The sequence below is a fragment of the Cervus elaphus genome, chromosome 10 (genome assembly GCF_910594005.1).
Source record: "Cervus elaphus chromosome 10, mCerEla1.1, whole genome shotgun sequence".
In the NCBI taxonomy this organism is placed as follows: Eukaryota; Metazoa; Chordata; class Mammalia; order Artiodactyla; family Cervidae; genus Cervus; species Cervus elaphus.
In genome coordinates, this window is record NC_057824.1 from 27,845,916 (window position 1) to 27,861,560 (window position 15,645).

The following is a 15,645-nucleotide window of genomic DNA, read 5'->3' on the forward strand; positions in this document are numbered from 1 at the left end:
AGATAAGAAGAGGAGAAAAGTAAAAGCAGAATGCTTTATCCGAATGATTTATGATTTATCTGGATAAATGATTGATGATTTATCCAGGGCTCTACTGGTTGTGAATTAATTTTTCACAAAGCAACTTAATACAACATTCATGAATTTTGCTACATGGTTGATCATTTAAACTAGGATGAAACATTCAGGTTTAGCTAGTTAGTATGTTTTATTATGGAGGCTGAAGAACATGAAAACCATTTGCAGTGTAGAGAATCACTTTTTAAGAGATGCAGAATAAAAGTGACTTCTAAGATATACAGCTAGAAGCCAAAGCAAAGGCTTTGAAGGCCAAGAAAGCAGTGTTGAAAGGTGTCCCCAGCCACAAGAAAAAGAAGATCCGGACGTCACCCACCTTCCAGCGGCCCAAAACACTGCGACTCAGGAGGCAGCCCAAATATCCTCTGAAGAGCACCCCTAGGAGAAACAAACTTGACCACTGTGCCATCATCAAACTCCCCCTCACCATCCAGACAGCCATGAAGAAAACAGAAGACAACAATACACTGGTATTCATTGTGGATGTCAAGGCCAACAAGCACCAAATTAGACAGGCTGTGAAGAAGCTCTATGACATTGACGTGGCTAAGGTCAATACTCTGATCAGGCCTGATGGAGAGAAGAAGGCATATGTTTGACTGGCTCCTGACTATGATGCTTTGGATGCTGCCAACAAAATTGGGATCATCTAAACTGGGTCCAGCTGGCTAATTCCAAATATAAAAGTTTTCACTATGTAAAAAAAATAAAATAAAATAAGATATACAGCTAAATGAGAAAAGGAAGGTGGGGGAAAGTATGTGTGGTCCATTACCATCTAACAAAAAGGTTTTATATATAATTAATTAAATCCTGGAGTCTAACTGGATTGGAAATATCACTATAAATTTATCTTAAAAGCAAAAAAGGAAAGGAAGGAGGGAAGGTTTCTCTTCACATTTAAGAAGTTTATAAACAATGACAAATCTAATATCAATAAACACCCTTAGAAACCAAATTATGGTTTTTAAATACAATTTCCAATCAAAAGGAACAGGGCCCTTAAGAAATGGCTGATTCTACTGCCTGCAATGCACGATACCTGGGTTCAATTCCTGGGTTGAGAAGATCCCCTAGAGGAGGAAATGGCTACTCTCTCCAGCATTCTTGCCTGGAGTATTCCATGGACGTAAGGCCCTGGCGGGCTATAGTCTATGGGGTCCCCACAGAGTTGGGATACAACTGAGCAACTAACACTTTCACTTTTTCATTTTCAAATACCCTGCAAAAAAAGAACCGTTTAGTATTGGCTGGACTATGGACATGGATTTGATAGCTCTCTCTCTCTTTTTTTAATGGCAGCTGTGATACAAACTCCAGGACACCCACCCAGCCAAAGAGCCAAAAAATAGTTCCTGTAACATTCCACCTTCCTCCATATAGTCCCTTTTGGAAACCTGCCACCAAACTTGGGGACTTCATGCCAACAAAATTATAAGTGTTGTTAGGTGTTCATGTAAGGACTCTTGCCGTAGCATGGATAGCTGTGATCACTGAGTCAACTGTCCGTGGCTACCAGTTATGCCAAGACTGTAACAGCATTTTTACTTTATACACGACAAAGAAGTTTTGCAAATAAAATCTTAACACTTTGAAAAAAAAAATAAAGAAATGGCTGATTCCAAATATAAGGTAGAAAATGTATAAGAAGAGCCTGGAATATCTTCTTAAGAATATCAGAAGTTAAAGAAGCTACTAACAACTATTGGGATTGCAATAGAAGACTCAAGAGACAACTGGAAATGGCTCTCACCAGTCAGGAACAAGACAATCTGAGCAACAAAAAGAACAGTAACTGTAACATATTAAAATATATAAAATACATATTTTATATGTATTTGATTCAAACAAAATAAACACCATTGCTCACCCTTGAAAGGTGCCAGGAAATCAAATTTTTCTGAAAACTAGTTTTAAAAAGGTGTGTTGGGTGAAGAGATTAAATCATTCATTCCACTTTTTTTTTTTTTTTGGCTGCACTGTGTGACATATGAGATAATGAAGGATCGACCCTCAGGCCCTGTACTGGAAGGGTGGAGTCTTAACCAATGAACCATCAGGGAAGCCCCATTCTGCTTTTTCTATATGAACTATATCTGCAGGTAACCAAATAGATGATAAGAGATTTTTCATTTTAAGTAAGAGCATCTGGGACACTAAATGAAGAAGTAACAAGCTATATTATTACTTTGCAACCTTTAATGAAATAATGAATCTAGCCATTGATCACTAACAGCTACTAAAAATCATCAGATAAAAAACTGATAGGGGAACTTCATATTAGATGAACCAGGCCAGCAACATCTGAACCCACGTGAGCGATCTCATCACAAAAGGACAGAAAAGTAGACTTTTTGTGCCACCCAATGTAACGCAACAGGAAATACACAACACCATCTAGGAACTAGTCTTGCCATTCAGTTCAGCCCTGAATCTGATCAAGTTTATAGATCTAACTACCAGTTGATTATAAACACAGTAGTCAGGTAACACGTTACACAACCTTACAAGAATGTTCCAGAATATGGGAACTTCTACAGAGCAAACAACCTGGTATTTTAAAATCTACCGCAAAGTTACAGGGGGTACGGGAAGAGGAGAGGAGGATTCAGAGATTAAGAAAGAAATGGGGATACATGCTCATCACAGAGCTCTAGCCGCTCCCGAGCCTTCACACATTTCTCCAGCTGCAAGTGTGCAGATCTGTTCAACCCAGCCTTCATCAGCTGGGCATTGGGATATTTCCTCATGGTTTTGAACATGATGTTTATTTGTGTAACTAAGTTCACCTGAATCTCAAGAATTTTGGCTTAGGCAAGTAATTTCTGTGTAATTATCAGTGATTTCATCTTAATAAAGTCCAGTGATCAGCAAAAAAAAAGAAAAGAAAAGAAAGAAATGTGACCCATCAATCAAATGTAATACATGAACTTGTTTAGAAACTGGAGGTCAAACAAAACAATTATTTTTTAAAAAAATCTGTGAACAAAAAGTCTGAGACTTCCCTGGTAGTCCAGTGGTTAAGAACCTGCCCACCAATCCAGGGGACACAGGATTGACCCCTGGTCTGGAAAGATCCCACATGCCACAGAGCAACTAAGTCTGCATGTGGCAATTACTGAGCCAGAGTGCTTTAACTACCGAAGCCTGTGCACCCTAGAGCCCTAGCTCTGCAACAAGGGAAGCCACACAATGAGACGCCATGCACGGCAACGAGGGAGCAGCCCCCACTCACCACCACTAGAGAAAGACCGCACAGCAACGAGCAGCCGGCATGGCCAAAAACAAACAATGTGAAAAACAAAAGAAAACCTGAACACTGGATCTCTGATACTGAAGAGTCATTATTAATGTTCTAATGTGGGAGGAGTATTATAGCTTTGTTTAAAAATGGTTGCTCATCTTTTAGATACATACATATGTAGACTCATGAAATCATTTGCTGTCTATGACTTATTACAAAATTACCTGAAATGGAGAGGGAGAGAAAGAGTACTAATTAAGCAGGACTGGCCATATGTAGATTATTGACACTTTGTGGTAGCTAGATGCTCATTCATGATGTTATTTTCTCTACTTCTGTATATATTTGAAATTTTTCTGTAATGAAAAGTTTCAGGATTCATTAAAGCAGAAATTCAAAAGAACCTCTCTTCTGTTTCCAAGGATATCACTTTTAAGTGAAAAGACACAAGCTCTTGGATGTTTTCTTAGATGTGTGGTGATTACAGTTAAGACAATAGTTCCAGAACTTCCCTGGAGGTCCAGTGGTTAAGAATCTGCTTTCTACAAAAATATACAAAGGAGAAAAGACAAACTCTTTAACAAGTGGTGCTGGGAAAACTGGCCAACCACCTGTAAAAGAAAGAAATTAGAACACTTTCTAACACCATACACAAAAATAAACTCAAAATGGATTAAAGATCTAAATGTAAGACCAGAAACTATAAAACTCCTAGAGGAAAACATAGGCAAAACACTCTGACATAAATCACAACAAGATCCTCTATGATCCACCTCCCAGAGTAATGGAAATACAAACAAAAATAAACAAATGGGACCTAATTAAACTTAAAAGCTCTTGCACAATGAAGGAAACTATAAGCAAGGTGAAGACAGCCTTCAGAATGGGAGAAACTAATAGCAAATGAAGCAGCTGACAAAGAATCTCAAAAATATACAAGCAGCTCATGCACCTCAATACCAGAAAAATAAATGACCCAATCAAAAAACGGGCCAAAGAACTAAACAGACATTTCTCCAAAGAAGACATACAGATGGCTAACAAACACATGAAAAGATGCTCAACATCACTCATTATCAGAGAAATGCAAATCAAAACCACAATGATGTACCATCTCACACCGGTCAGAATGGCTGCTATCAAAAAGTCTACAAAAAATAAATGCTGGAGAGGGTGTGGAGAAAAGGGAACCCTCTTACACTGTTGGTGGGAATGCAAACTAGTACAGCCACTATGGAGAACAGTGTGGAGATTCCTTTAAAAAATAGAAATAGAACTGCCCACTGCTGGGCACACACACCAAGGAAACCAGAACTGAAAGAGACACATATATCCCAAAGTTCATCACAGCACTGTTTACAAGCTAGGACATGGAAGCAACCTAGATGCCCATCGGCAGATGAATGGATAAGAAAGCTGTGGTACCTATACACAATGGAATATTACTCAGCTATTAAAAAAACGCCTTTGAATCAGCTTTAATGAGGGTGATGAAACTGGAGCCTATTATACAGAGTGAAGTCAGAAAGAAAAATACCAATACAGTATATTAATGCATATATATGGAATTTAGAAAGATGGTAATGATGACCCTATATGCGAGGCAGCAAAAGAAACACAGATATAAACAACAGACTTTTGGACTCTGTGGGAGAAGGCGAGAGTGGGATGATTTGAGAGAATAGCATTGAAACGTGTATGTTACTATATATGAAATAGATGACCAGTCCAAGTTCGATGCATGAAACAGGGCACTCAAAGCTGGTACACTGGGATAGCCCAGAGGGATGGGATGGGATGGGGAGGCAGGCAGGAAGGGGGGTCAGGATGGGGGGACACATGTACACCCATGGCTGATTCATGTCAATGTATGGCATAAATCACCACAATATTGTAAAGTAATTAGCCTCCAATTAAAATAAACAAATTAATTCAAAGAAAAAACAAAAATAAAAACATAAATCTAAAAAAAGAATCTGCCTTCTAACGCAGGATGTGGGTTTGACCCCTGGTCGGGGAACTGGGATCCCACCTGCAGCTGGGCGACTAAGCCTCCGCGCTGCACGGACTGGGCCCCCGTGTGCCACAGCCAGAGAGAAGCCCAAGTGCTGCACCAGAGGGTGCGGGGCGTCTGAAGATGCCACGTGCTGCAACTAAGACTTGATGCAGCCCAGTAAGTGAAAAAGCAAACGAAAAAGACAACAGTCCCCTGTGTGGCACGTAGCTAGGTGCAGTCTGTCTGAGTACCTTCTTCCTTTGAGGATAAAGCGGCATACCAGACCTGGGAAAATGTACAGGGGGTTTGATGGATAGTGGAAAGCACGGGGCTCTGTAGCTGCCCTGGTTTCAGGCCCCAGTTCTTTGTCAAGAATTGTTTAATCTCCCTGGGCCTCTGTGAAATGGGGATAACCTCCCCACCGCCACCCCACAGAGCTGCCATGAACATCGCAGGAATGAAAATATGAAGAGTCCTAGCTCAGAGCAGGCATTGGGGATATTGGCATTCAGGAATTTATTCATTCATTTATTCACCAAACATCTGAGTATATCCACTGGGTCAGACTCTATATGTGCTAGCAAAATCAAGACATAAAAAGCATGGCACTTGCCCTGAAGGAAAGCAGGGAAGTAAATTAATTATTATAGTGGTGAAAGCAATGTATTTTAAGTTCTGAAAGGATAAACTTTTGGATCTGGAATTCTATATTCAAGCAACACTACCAATTATGAAAGTGAAATAGAGACATTTCTATAGAGTTTACTAACCATACACTATTAATACATATATATGCAAAAAGAAAAAAAAAAATCCCTCCAGGAAAAGATTACTTCCCTTAAAAAAAAATACACATGAAAGTCTGGGATATTTAGAAAATTATCTTTGGGTAGCAAAGCTTTAATGGCATAGGAATCAATTTTCTCCTCTGTGGGCCCCATTATGCTACTTTTTCTTTTCAGAATATTGCATTTACACAATCATATTATAGATGCCGCATACAGGCTTCCCAGGCAGCACTAGTGGTAAAGAACCCACCTGCCAATGCATGAGACATAAGAGACATGGGTTTGATCCCTGGGTTGGGAAGAGCCTCTGGAGGAGAGCATAGCAACCCACTCCAGTATTCCTGCCTGGAGAATCCCATGGACAGAGGAGCCTGGGGTGCTACAGTCCACAGAGTTGCAAAGAGTCAGACTCGACTGAAGCAACTCACGGATTATAGATGCTGTATACCTACTGCCATCTCTTGGAATCAAGATTCTCAAGAAAGCACAAAAGGACAGATACACGAAAGCAGTGAAAATAAATAACATCACTCTCCATAGTGAGAAGGGAAACAGAATGTAATATACAAGTGTTAAGTTTCTAAATCTTTTTTAGAAGTGATCAAGATATATTGGTCAAAGTGTGTAAGACAAGAAACAGAGGTATAATTTAAAAGTACAGTGATAATAGAAAATGAAGAAAATGATAATAGTAGCTGCCACTGGGAAAAAGAACTGGGAGTGTGGAGCCAAGATTTCCTCCCTTCACTTTATATTCTCCTGTACCATGCAAATTTTAAAAAATTATGCACATTTATCACTCCAATGGTTTAAAAAGTGTCACGGGAAACACTTTTTCTGCTAAAATATATGTAACTTACAAGTTCTACAGTGAATTTTCCAACATTTAGTCTGCCTAAATACAAGAAAGATATTAAGGTAGCTAGACTTGATAACTTTTATAGTCTTTTCCAGAAGCTAAGGGTCTATCCAAAGGGAAATATAAATTGTGTCATTGTCATTTGGATAATATAAAGACACACCTGTGAAGTCTGCTCCTGAGCTACTGAACCACGAACAAAAAAATAGGAAATTTCCCCAGGAAAAGGCAGCTGAAAACCAGGAACAGAAGCAGCAAAGCTAAATGGAGATTTCTGCAGTGGAACCAGGAGCAAGAGAAAATAAACAAGAGAAAGTCAACACTGAGAGGGAGGAAGTGGCCTCCAGGGTAAAAGGGGTGGGGCTCAGGCTGCAAAGATTCATTCTGAGATGGGGGGTGGGCTGGGCTGGGCTTCCCAGGTGGCATTAGTGGTTAAGAACCCGCCTGCCAATGCAGGAGACACAGGAGACACGGGTTCAATCCCTGGGTCGGGAAGATCCCCTAGAAGAGGGCATAGCAGCCCACTCCAGTATTCTTGCCTGGAGGATCCCATGGACAGAAGAGCCTGGCAGGCTACACTACATGGGGTCGAAAAGAGTTAGACACGACTGAAGTGACTCAGCATGCAGCATGGGGCGGGGTGGGAGGGTGGGGTTGGGGTGGCAGGGGTGGGGTCTGGAAGTGAGAGGCAACCGCTCTGTCAGAGAAGTTGGAAAGCAACAATTGTGCAAAGAGAGGACCAAGACAGAGAGGACAAAAGGGCTGAGTACAAGCTTTTTCTGCTCCAGGCAAGTGCTGTCTAACCGTCTTCTTGAAATCACGGGAGAAGGAGCACCAAAGAAATTCCAGTACATAGATGGTCGGCGGGAATTTGAAAACAGGCAGTACCCAGTGAAAGGGTCAACAATCTCTCTTCTGTCTGGTGCCTGTATTTATTATTTCAGTGTGTGCTGCTGTGCTGAGTCACTCAGCCACGTCTGACTCTGCAACCCCATGGACTCTAGCCCGCCAGGCTCCTCTGTCCAGGGGATTCTCCAGAGTGGGTTGCCATTCCCTTCTCCAGGGGATCTTCCCAACCCAGAGATCGATCCCAGGTCTCTTGCATTGCAGGTGGACTCTCTATGGTCTGAGCCACCAGGGAAGTCACATTTATACATTTCAGCGTGGTAAAGGGATTTCATAGGCTCACTGAAGATACTGGTTCACCCAATCTTATTTTTATTATATACCTCTTAACCAAAAGTTCTACTGCAGGGATCTTCAAAAACCTAACTCTTTGGGTTGAGAAGAAGCTACCTGCTATTTGAGGAGATTCTCAAAGGGTGTTGAGAGTTTGTATCAGTTTCCTCTTCATGCCCTACCTACACTGGGTACAACGTAAAAACACTTGGAATTTAAGATCTAGAAGGGACTCTGGCCTTCTTTCCAACAAGATGCCTCACTTACGATGAGAAAACAGAGACAGATACTGGGCTGGCGCTGGTATTCACAGAAGGGAAGGATGAATGTGGTCTTTCCCAAGGTACCAGCAGAGTGCGAGCTGGAACCGTCCGTACCCAGCGGCCTGTCGTCAGCGTCCTTTTCACTCTGTGGGCTCTGCTGTCCCTATGGCTTTTTTTTTTTTTTCAGTCGGAGGAGAGAAAACACTTGCTCCACAGACTCATTTATGAAGAAACATGTAAGCAGTCTGACAGAGCAATGGGTCCTGGGACCCAGTCTGCTTCATCTGAATCTTCTGTGTCTCTAAAGAGCTTTCCCTCCATTTCCTAATGAAACATGCACGTTCAATTACTTGCAGAAACCACTAACTTTAGATGAAAATTATATGAAATCTGAAAACCACAGTTTTGATGTATGCTTTAGCATTTCCTACATAAGGAGGAATTCCCACGAGCTACAGAGGGTGAGATGGTTGGATGGCATCATCGACTCAATGAACATGAGTTTAGGCAATCTCCGGGAGTTGGTGAAGGACAGGGAGGCCTGGTGTGCCGCAGTCCATGGGGTTGCAAAGAGTCAGACACAACTGAGCACCTGAACAACAACGACAACTACATTTTCAAAGAAGGCTGAAATTCAGTCTCACAGAAAGGCTAGAAGAAAGACAAGCCAAAGGGTTGTTTCCTAATAGTTGAAATAAGCCAAAAAGAGCAAATAACCCACAGACATGATGGACCAAACCTCTGTAAGGGCAAAGTGGCTTTGGAAAACCATTTTCTTTAGTCACAGAACATCCTTAGTAAAATGAGAAGGGAAAGAGCATCTGTTTTTTTAAGACTGTTTCAGACATCAGTGTCTACTTCTATTAGTGAGATCTTAGATGTTTTAGCATGTGCTGCAAAGGAGGATTCTTCAAACGTTATCCAACCTGTACTTACTCACTCAGATCTCTTGCCACCAAACCAAATCTCCTTTTCCCCTTCTCAAGCAAATCCAGTACAGTTTCCCAGAACCGAAGCCCTATCTTTTGTCCAGTTATCAACTATAAACTCTGTGAATATTCTGAATCTATTACAGAAAAGAAAAGACTTCCACCACAACATCAGTGCAAACAGAAGAAGAAATGGACCACCACCTCCAGGGAAAGTGCTGACAGCCAGCCCTGGAAGCTCAGCAGTCATGAGGTGTCTCCCAAGGTCTCAGGTCAATCCTCTAAAGCCAACAGAAGCGAGTCACAAAGCCAACCGTAAGGGCTCTGACAATCTTAACTGGACTTTCCTAATTATGCCTGAATTTCTGTTTATACTTATGCTATTTTCCCCAGACTTTAGTCCCTTATTTTTTTTTTTAGAGTATTAACTGTTTTAAAGAAAGAGAGAGAGAAAAGGAACAAGAGCAACAACATAATCAAGTTTACAGAATGTAGAAGTAAAATATGAGACAAAAGTTCACAAAGGATAAGGGAGGCAGATGGAAATACACTCTTGTAATCATCTTACACTGTTCATGAAGCAATGTAACCTTCACTTGAAGATAAAATGTGATTCATGAAAGAGGCGTACTGTAATCTCAGAGGAGTGCTTGGCCAACAGAAATATATTATGGCCAGATACGCAATTTTAAATTTTCTAGGAGCCACCATTAAAAAATAAACAAATAAAATGAATTTCAATATTTTAAATTTAAATTTAAATATTTTAAAGCCCAATATATAAAAAATGTTATCATTTCAACATGTCATTAATCATTCAAAATCACACATGTTTTAAATGTGTAACATCTCAGTGTGGACTAGCCATATCTGAAGGACTCATTAGCCATGTGTGGTCAGTGGCTACCATACTGGGCAGTTAGCTCTAGAGCAGGGGTCAGCAAACTTTTCTGTAAAGGAACAGAGAGTTAACATTTTGAGTTGTGTGGGCTACACGGTCTCTGTCATAACTACTCAAATCTGTCATTGTAATGCAAAGCAATCAGAGACAAAATGTAAATTAATAGGCACGGCTGTGTTCCAATAAAACTTTATAAAAACATGTCAGCCAGATGTGGAAGGAAATGGCAGCCCACTCCAGTATTCTTGCCTGCAGAATCCCATGGACAGAGGAGCTTGGTGGGCTACAGTCCACATACAGTTTGCCAACCATTATTCTGGAGCAATGACAAAAAATAACACAAAGAAATATAAGCAAAAAGTTGACAGGGAAGATAAAAATGGGAGGCTATAGTATCAGTAAACACTAAAGAACACACAATTCATCCAAAAAGAGACAGAAAAGAAGTACAGAAGGACAGAGAACAATCAAGACAAATAAGAAAGAAACACCAAGATAGAAGACAGGTTCATCTGCATCATTAATTAGGTTAAGAATAAATTAGGCAGGCATTGCCAGAATGGATCAAAAAGCAAGATTCAACCGTAAGCTGTTTATAAGAAACCTACTTAATTATAAAGACAAATAAGTTGACAGTAAAAGGCAAACATATAGCATAAGAAACAAGAGTGGCTATATTAATAGCAGATAAACATCAAAAAAGTTATTTCTAGAACTGAGAAGAAATATTCCACAATGATAAAATGGGAAATTCATTAAGAAGACATAACAATCTATAAGACAGGCATCCATTTATCAAAAGAGATTCAAAATACATGAAGAAAAAATTGATTAAATTAAATGGAGAAATAAATCTACAACCACAGTTGGCGATTTCAATACCACTCTCAGTAGCTCAAAGAAAAAGTAGACAACCCTCCCACCCCCCCCCAAAAAAAACCCAACTACAACAATTAAAAAAACTTAACTCACAATCAGTAAAGATATAGAAGAGTTGAGCAAAACCATGAACCAATGCAACTTAAAATGATATTAATGGAATATCACACTCACCCGAGTACACATAGAACATGCACCAAGACAGAACACATGTCAAGCCATAAAACAAGTCTCAATAATTATCAAAGAAGTTCTAAATAACTCATGTGTTAAGGAAGAAAGCACAAGAGAAGTTAGAAAATATTTGTAATAGATAATAGTGAAAAGACAACATGTCAAAATATGTGGAATGCAGCTAACAAAGACTAAAGGAAAATTCACAGCTTTAAATACTTCTACAGAAAAGAAGAAACATAACTTCAATGAGTTAAGCTCCTACCTTACAATGGGAGAATAACATATGAAATCCAAAGAATCCAAAGAATAACTATTAAATTCAAAATAAGCAGAAGAAATGATAAGAAGAGTATAAATAAATGAAAAAAGAGGACAAAAATGCAATATTAGATAAATCCTGGTACTGAGAATTAATACCTAGCAAGGAAAAAAAGAGAGACAACACAAATTACTAATATTAGAAGTTTTTAACAGGATGTAATTATAGATCCTACAGATACTGAAATTATGAGGGAATATTTTCAGCTAATAATTTTATGCTAATAAATTTGACAACTTAAAACAGAATATTCCTTGGAAAACACAAATTCATAAAGCGATATAAGAAATAATAGACTCGTATCTATTAAAGAAATTCAGTTCACCATCAGAAACCATTTCACAAGAAACCCTTATGACCAGATGTCTTCACTGGTCTAAGTAAGTGTTAGTCACTCAATCGTGCCCAACCCTTTGTGACACCATGGACTGCAGCCCACCAGGCTCCTCTGTCCATGAGATTTTCCAGGCAAGGATACTGGAGTGGGTTGCCATTCCCTTCTTCAGGGGATCTTCCCAACCCAGGGATTGAACCCAGGTCTCCTGCACTGCAGGCAGATTCTTTACCGACTGAACTACAAGGTAAACTTGACCAATAATTTAACTAACGCCCCCTTCCCCTCAAATCATACACATACTGTCACCAAATAACAGAAGAGGAACTTCTTAACTATATGAAGTCAGTATAATTCTGATACCAAAACTTGATGAAGATATAAAAAAAGAGCAAACTATAACCTAATGAACATCATGAACAAAGATACAGAAATAATTAACAATATATTAAAATCTGGCAACATGTAAAAAGGAGTGTTGATACATTATAACCCAGTGGATATATTGGGTCCATGACCAATGGACCCAATCCATGACCCAGTTGGATTTCTCTCAGGAATGCAAATCTGATTAAGCATTCAAAAGCCAACCAATGTCATTCAAAATATTAACAAAGGGCAAAACTATATGACAATTTTGAAAGATAGGACTTCCCTGGTGGTACAGTGGATAAAAATCCACCTGCCAATGTATGGTACATGGGCTTCACCCCGTCCAGGAAAATTCCACAAACCATAGAGCAGCTAAGCCTGTGTGCCATGACTACTGAGCCCGAGCGCTAGAGCCCACGAGCCACGACCACTGAGCCCTCGAGCTCTACAGGCTGTGCTCTGCAACGACAGAAGCCACCGCAGTGAGAAGCCTGCACGTCGCAATAAAGAGCAGGCCTCGCTCACTGCCACTAGAGAAAAAGCCTGCAAGCAGCAACAAAGACCCAGTGCAGTCAAAATAGATAAATAAAATTAAACGTAAAAAAATTAAAGAGGCAGAAAGATACAGAAAGAGTATCTGAAGATACCCAACAACTATTCATGATACAAAGTCTTAGCAAACTGGAAATGGAGGGGAACTTTCTCAACCTGAAAAAAGACTTTTACGAACAACCTAACAATCATAGTTCAAGGGGAAACACTGAACTAATTTCCCTTTTCTAATACTGTAAGCAAGGAAAGGCTATCTACTCTTCCCACTAGCATTAAAGGTGCTAGTTGGTGCAATAAAGCAAGAAAAAGAAATAAAAGACACAAAGATTAGAAAAGATATAAAAGTGTTATTAGTAAGCCAACATGATTGCATAAATGAAAAACCCTGTAGAATATTAGGAAAAAACCCAACCTATCAGAATACGCAAATTTTAAAAGGCTGAAGGGATGTAAGATCAATATATATATATAGACTTGGAGGGACTGATGTTGAAGCTGAAACTCCAATACTTTGGCCACCTGATGCAGAGAGCTGACTCATTTGAAAAGACCCTGATACTGGGAAAGATTGAGGGCAGGAGGAGAAGGGGATGACAGAGGATGAGATGGTTGGATGGCATCACTGACTCAATGGACATGGGTTTGGGTAGCCTCTGGGAGTTGGTGATGGACAGGGAGGCCTGGCATGCTGTGGTTCGTGGGGTCACAAAGAGTCGGACACAACTGAGTGACTGAACTGAACTGGTATATAGACTTCAATATATATAATGAAGAATTAATTATATATCCATATAGAAGCAGCAAACAATTTGAAAATGAAACAAACAATTCTACTTATGGTCACATAAATAATATAAATATTTAGGGAAAAATGAACATAACTACTGAGCCCACACGCTCTAGAGCACATGCTCCACAAGAGAAGCCCATACCCTGCAACTAGAGAAAGCCTGCATGCCCCAACAAAGACCCAGCACAGACAAAATTTTTTAAAACATTCTTTTTTGTGGAATACAAAGGATCTAGAATAGCCAAAACAATACAAAAAAGAAGAACAATTGTTTATTGGCGGGTTTATGCTACCTGATTTTGAAAGTGAAAGTTGCTCAGTCATGTCCAACTCTTTGCAACCCCATGGACTATATATAGTCCATGGAATTTTCCAGGCCAGAATACTGGAGTGGGAAGCCTTTCCCTTCTCCAGGGATCTACCCAACCCAGGGATCGAACCCAAGTCTCCCACATTGCAGGCAGATTCTTTTAGCAGCTGAACCACAAGGGAAGCCCAAGAATAATGGAGTGGGTAGCCCATCCCTTCTTCAGAGGATCTTTCTGACCCAGGAATTGAAGCGGGGTCTCCTGCATTGCAGGCGGATTCTTTATCAACTGAGTTATCAGGAAAGCTTACTATAAAGTCAGAAGTAAGAAAGTGTGGTATTGGCATGCTGCTGCTACTGCTGCTAAGTCACTTCAGTCATGTCTGACTCTGTGCGACCCCTTAGACAGCAGCCCACCAGGCTTGGCTGTCTCCGGGATTCTCCAGGCAAGAACACTGGAGTGGGTTGCCATTTCCTTCTCCAATGCATGAAAGTGAAAAGTGAAAGTGAAGTCGCTCAGTCGTGTCCGACTCTTTGAGACCCCATGAACTGCAGCCCACCAGGCTCCTCTGCCCATGGGATTTTCCAGGCAAGAGTACTGGAGTAGGTTGCCATTGCCTTCTCCAGTATTGGCATAAGAACAGGTATAAAAATGAGTGGAACAGAAGGGTCCAGAAATAGACCTAGACATACATGGTCAATTTATTTTTGACAAAAGTGCCAAGTCAATTTAAAAGGGAAGAAAAGTCTTTTTAACAAATGTTGCCAGAACAACTAGATGTCCATATAGAAAAAAATAAACCCTGACTCTTATCTCATACAAAATTCATTTGAAATGGCTCAGGGTTAAATGTAAAAGCTAAAACTATAAACCTCCTAGAAGACAGGTTTCTAGAAAATTATTGCAACCTTAGGTAGGCAGAGTTTAGTGACAAGGAAAAATCCACCAACCATTAAAAAAAATTATTAATAGGACTTCATCAGCATTAAAAATATCTGCTCATCAAAATACATCACTAAAAAAATGAACACACTACCCCAGACTCAAATAAAATGTACTTGCAGCACAAATATTTGACAGAAGATGTGGATCCAGAATATATAAAAGAACTCCTACAAATCTACAGTAAAAAGAGGCAAGAGACTTAAATATCTACCTCACACAGAAGATATCTGAATGGTTAGGAAGCACACAAAAAGGCGGTTAACCAGAGAAATGCAAATTAAAATCACAATGCAATACCACATATCTTCTAGAATGGCTAAAAAAGACTGATAGTTCAAAGTGTTGCCAAGGATTTGGAGCAACTGGAACATTCACATAATGTTCCAGCAATGGGAGTATAAAATGGAGCATCCACTTTGGACAACCATTTGGCAGCTCCTATAAAACTTAACATACACATATCCTAAGAACCAACAATTCTCACCTTAGATATTTACTCAACAGAAATGAAAACACATACCCACAAAAAACCATTTTACTGAAATGTTCACAGTAGCCTGATTTATAACAGTCCCACCTGGAAACAATCCAAATGTCCACCAAGAGACGAAAAGGCAAACACTGCATACTCATACAATGAAACGCGACTGAAAACGAGCTCTCGATACACACAGCACTAAGGGGGAATTTCAGAAAGACTGTTAAGTAAAATAAGTCGACCACAACACTGAG

General features: G+C 39.9%; 1 protein-coding gene across 4 annotated transcripts in view; it reads right to left on the reverse strand.

Annotated features, from left to right (window-relative positions):
* The window catches only part of PARN (poly(A)-specific ribonuclease), a 175,195-nt gene that overhangs the window by 34,674 nt on the left and 124,876 nt on the right, over positions 1 to 15,645 (reverse strand). The window lies entirely within an intron of this gene.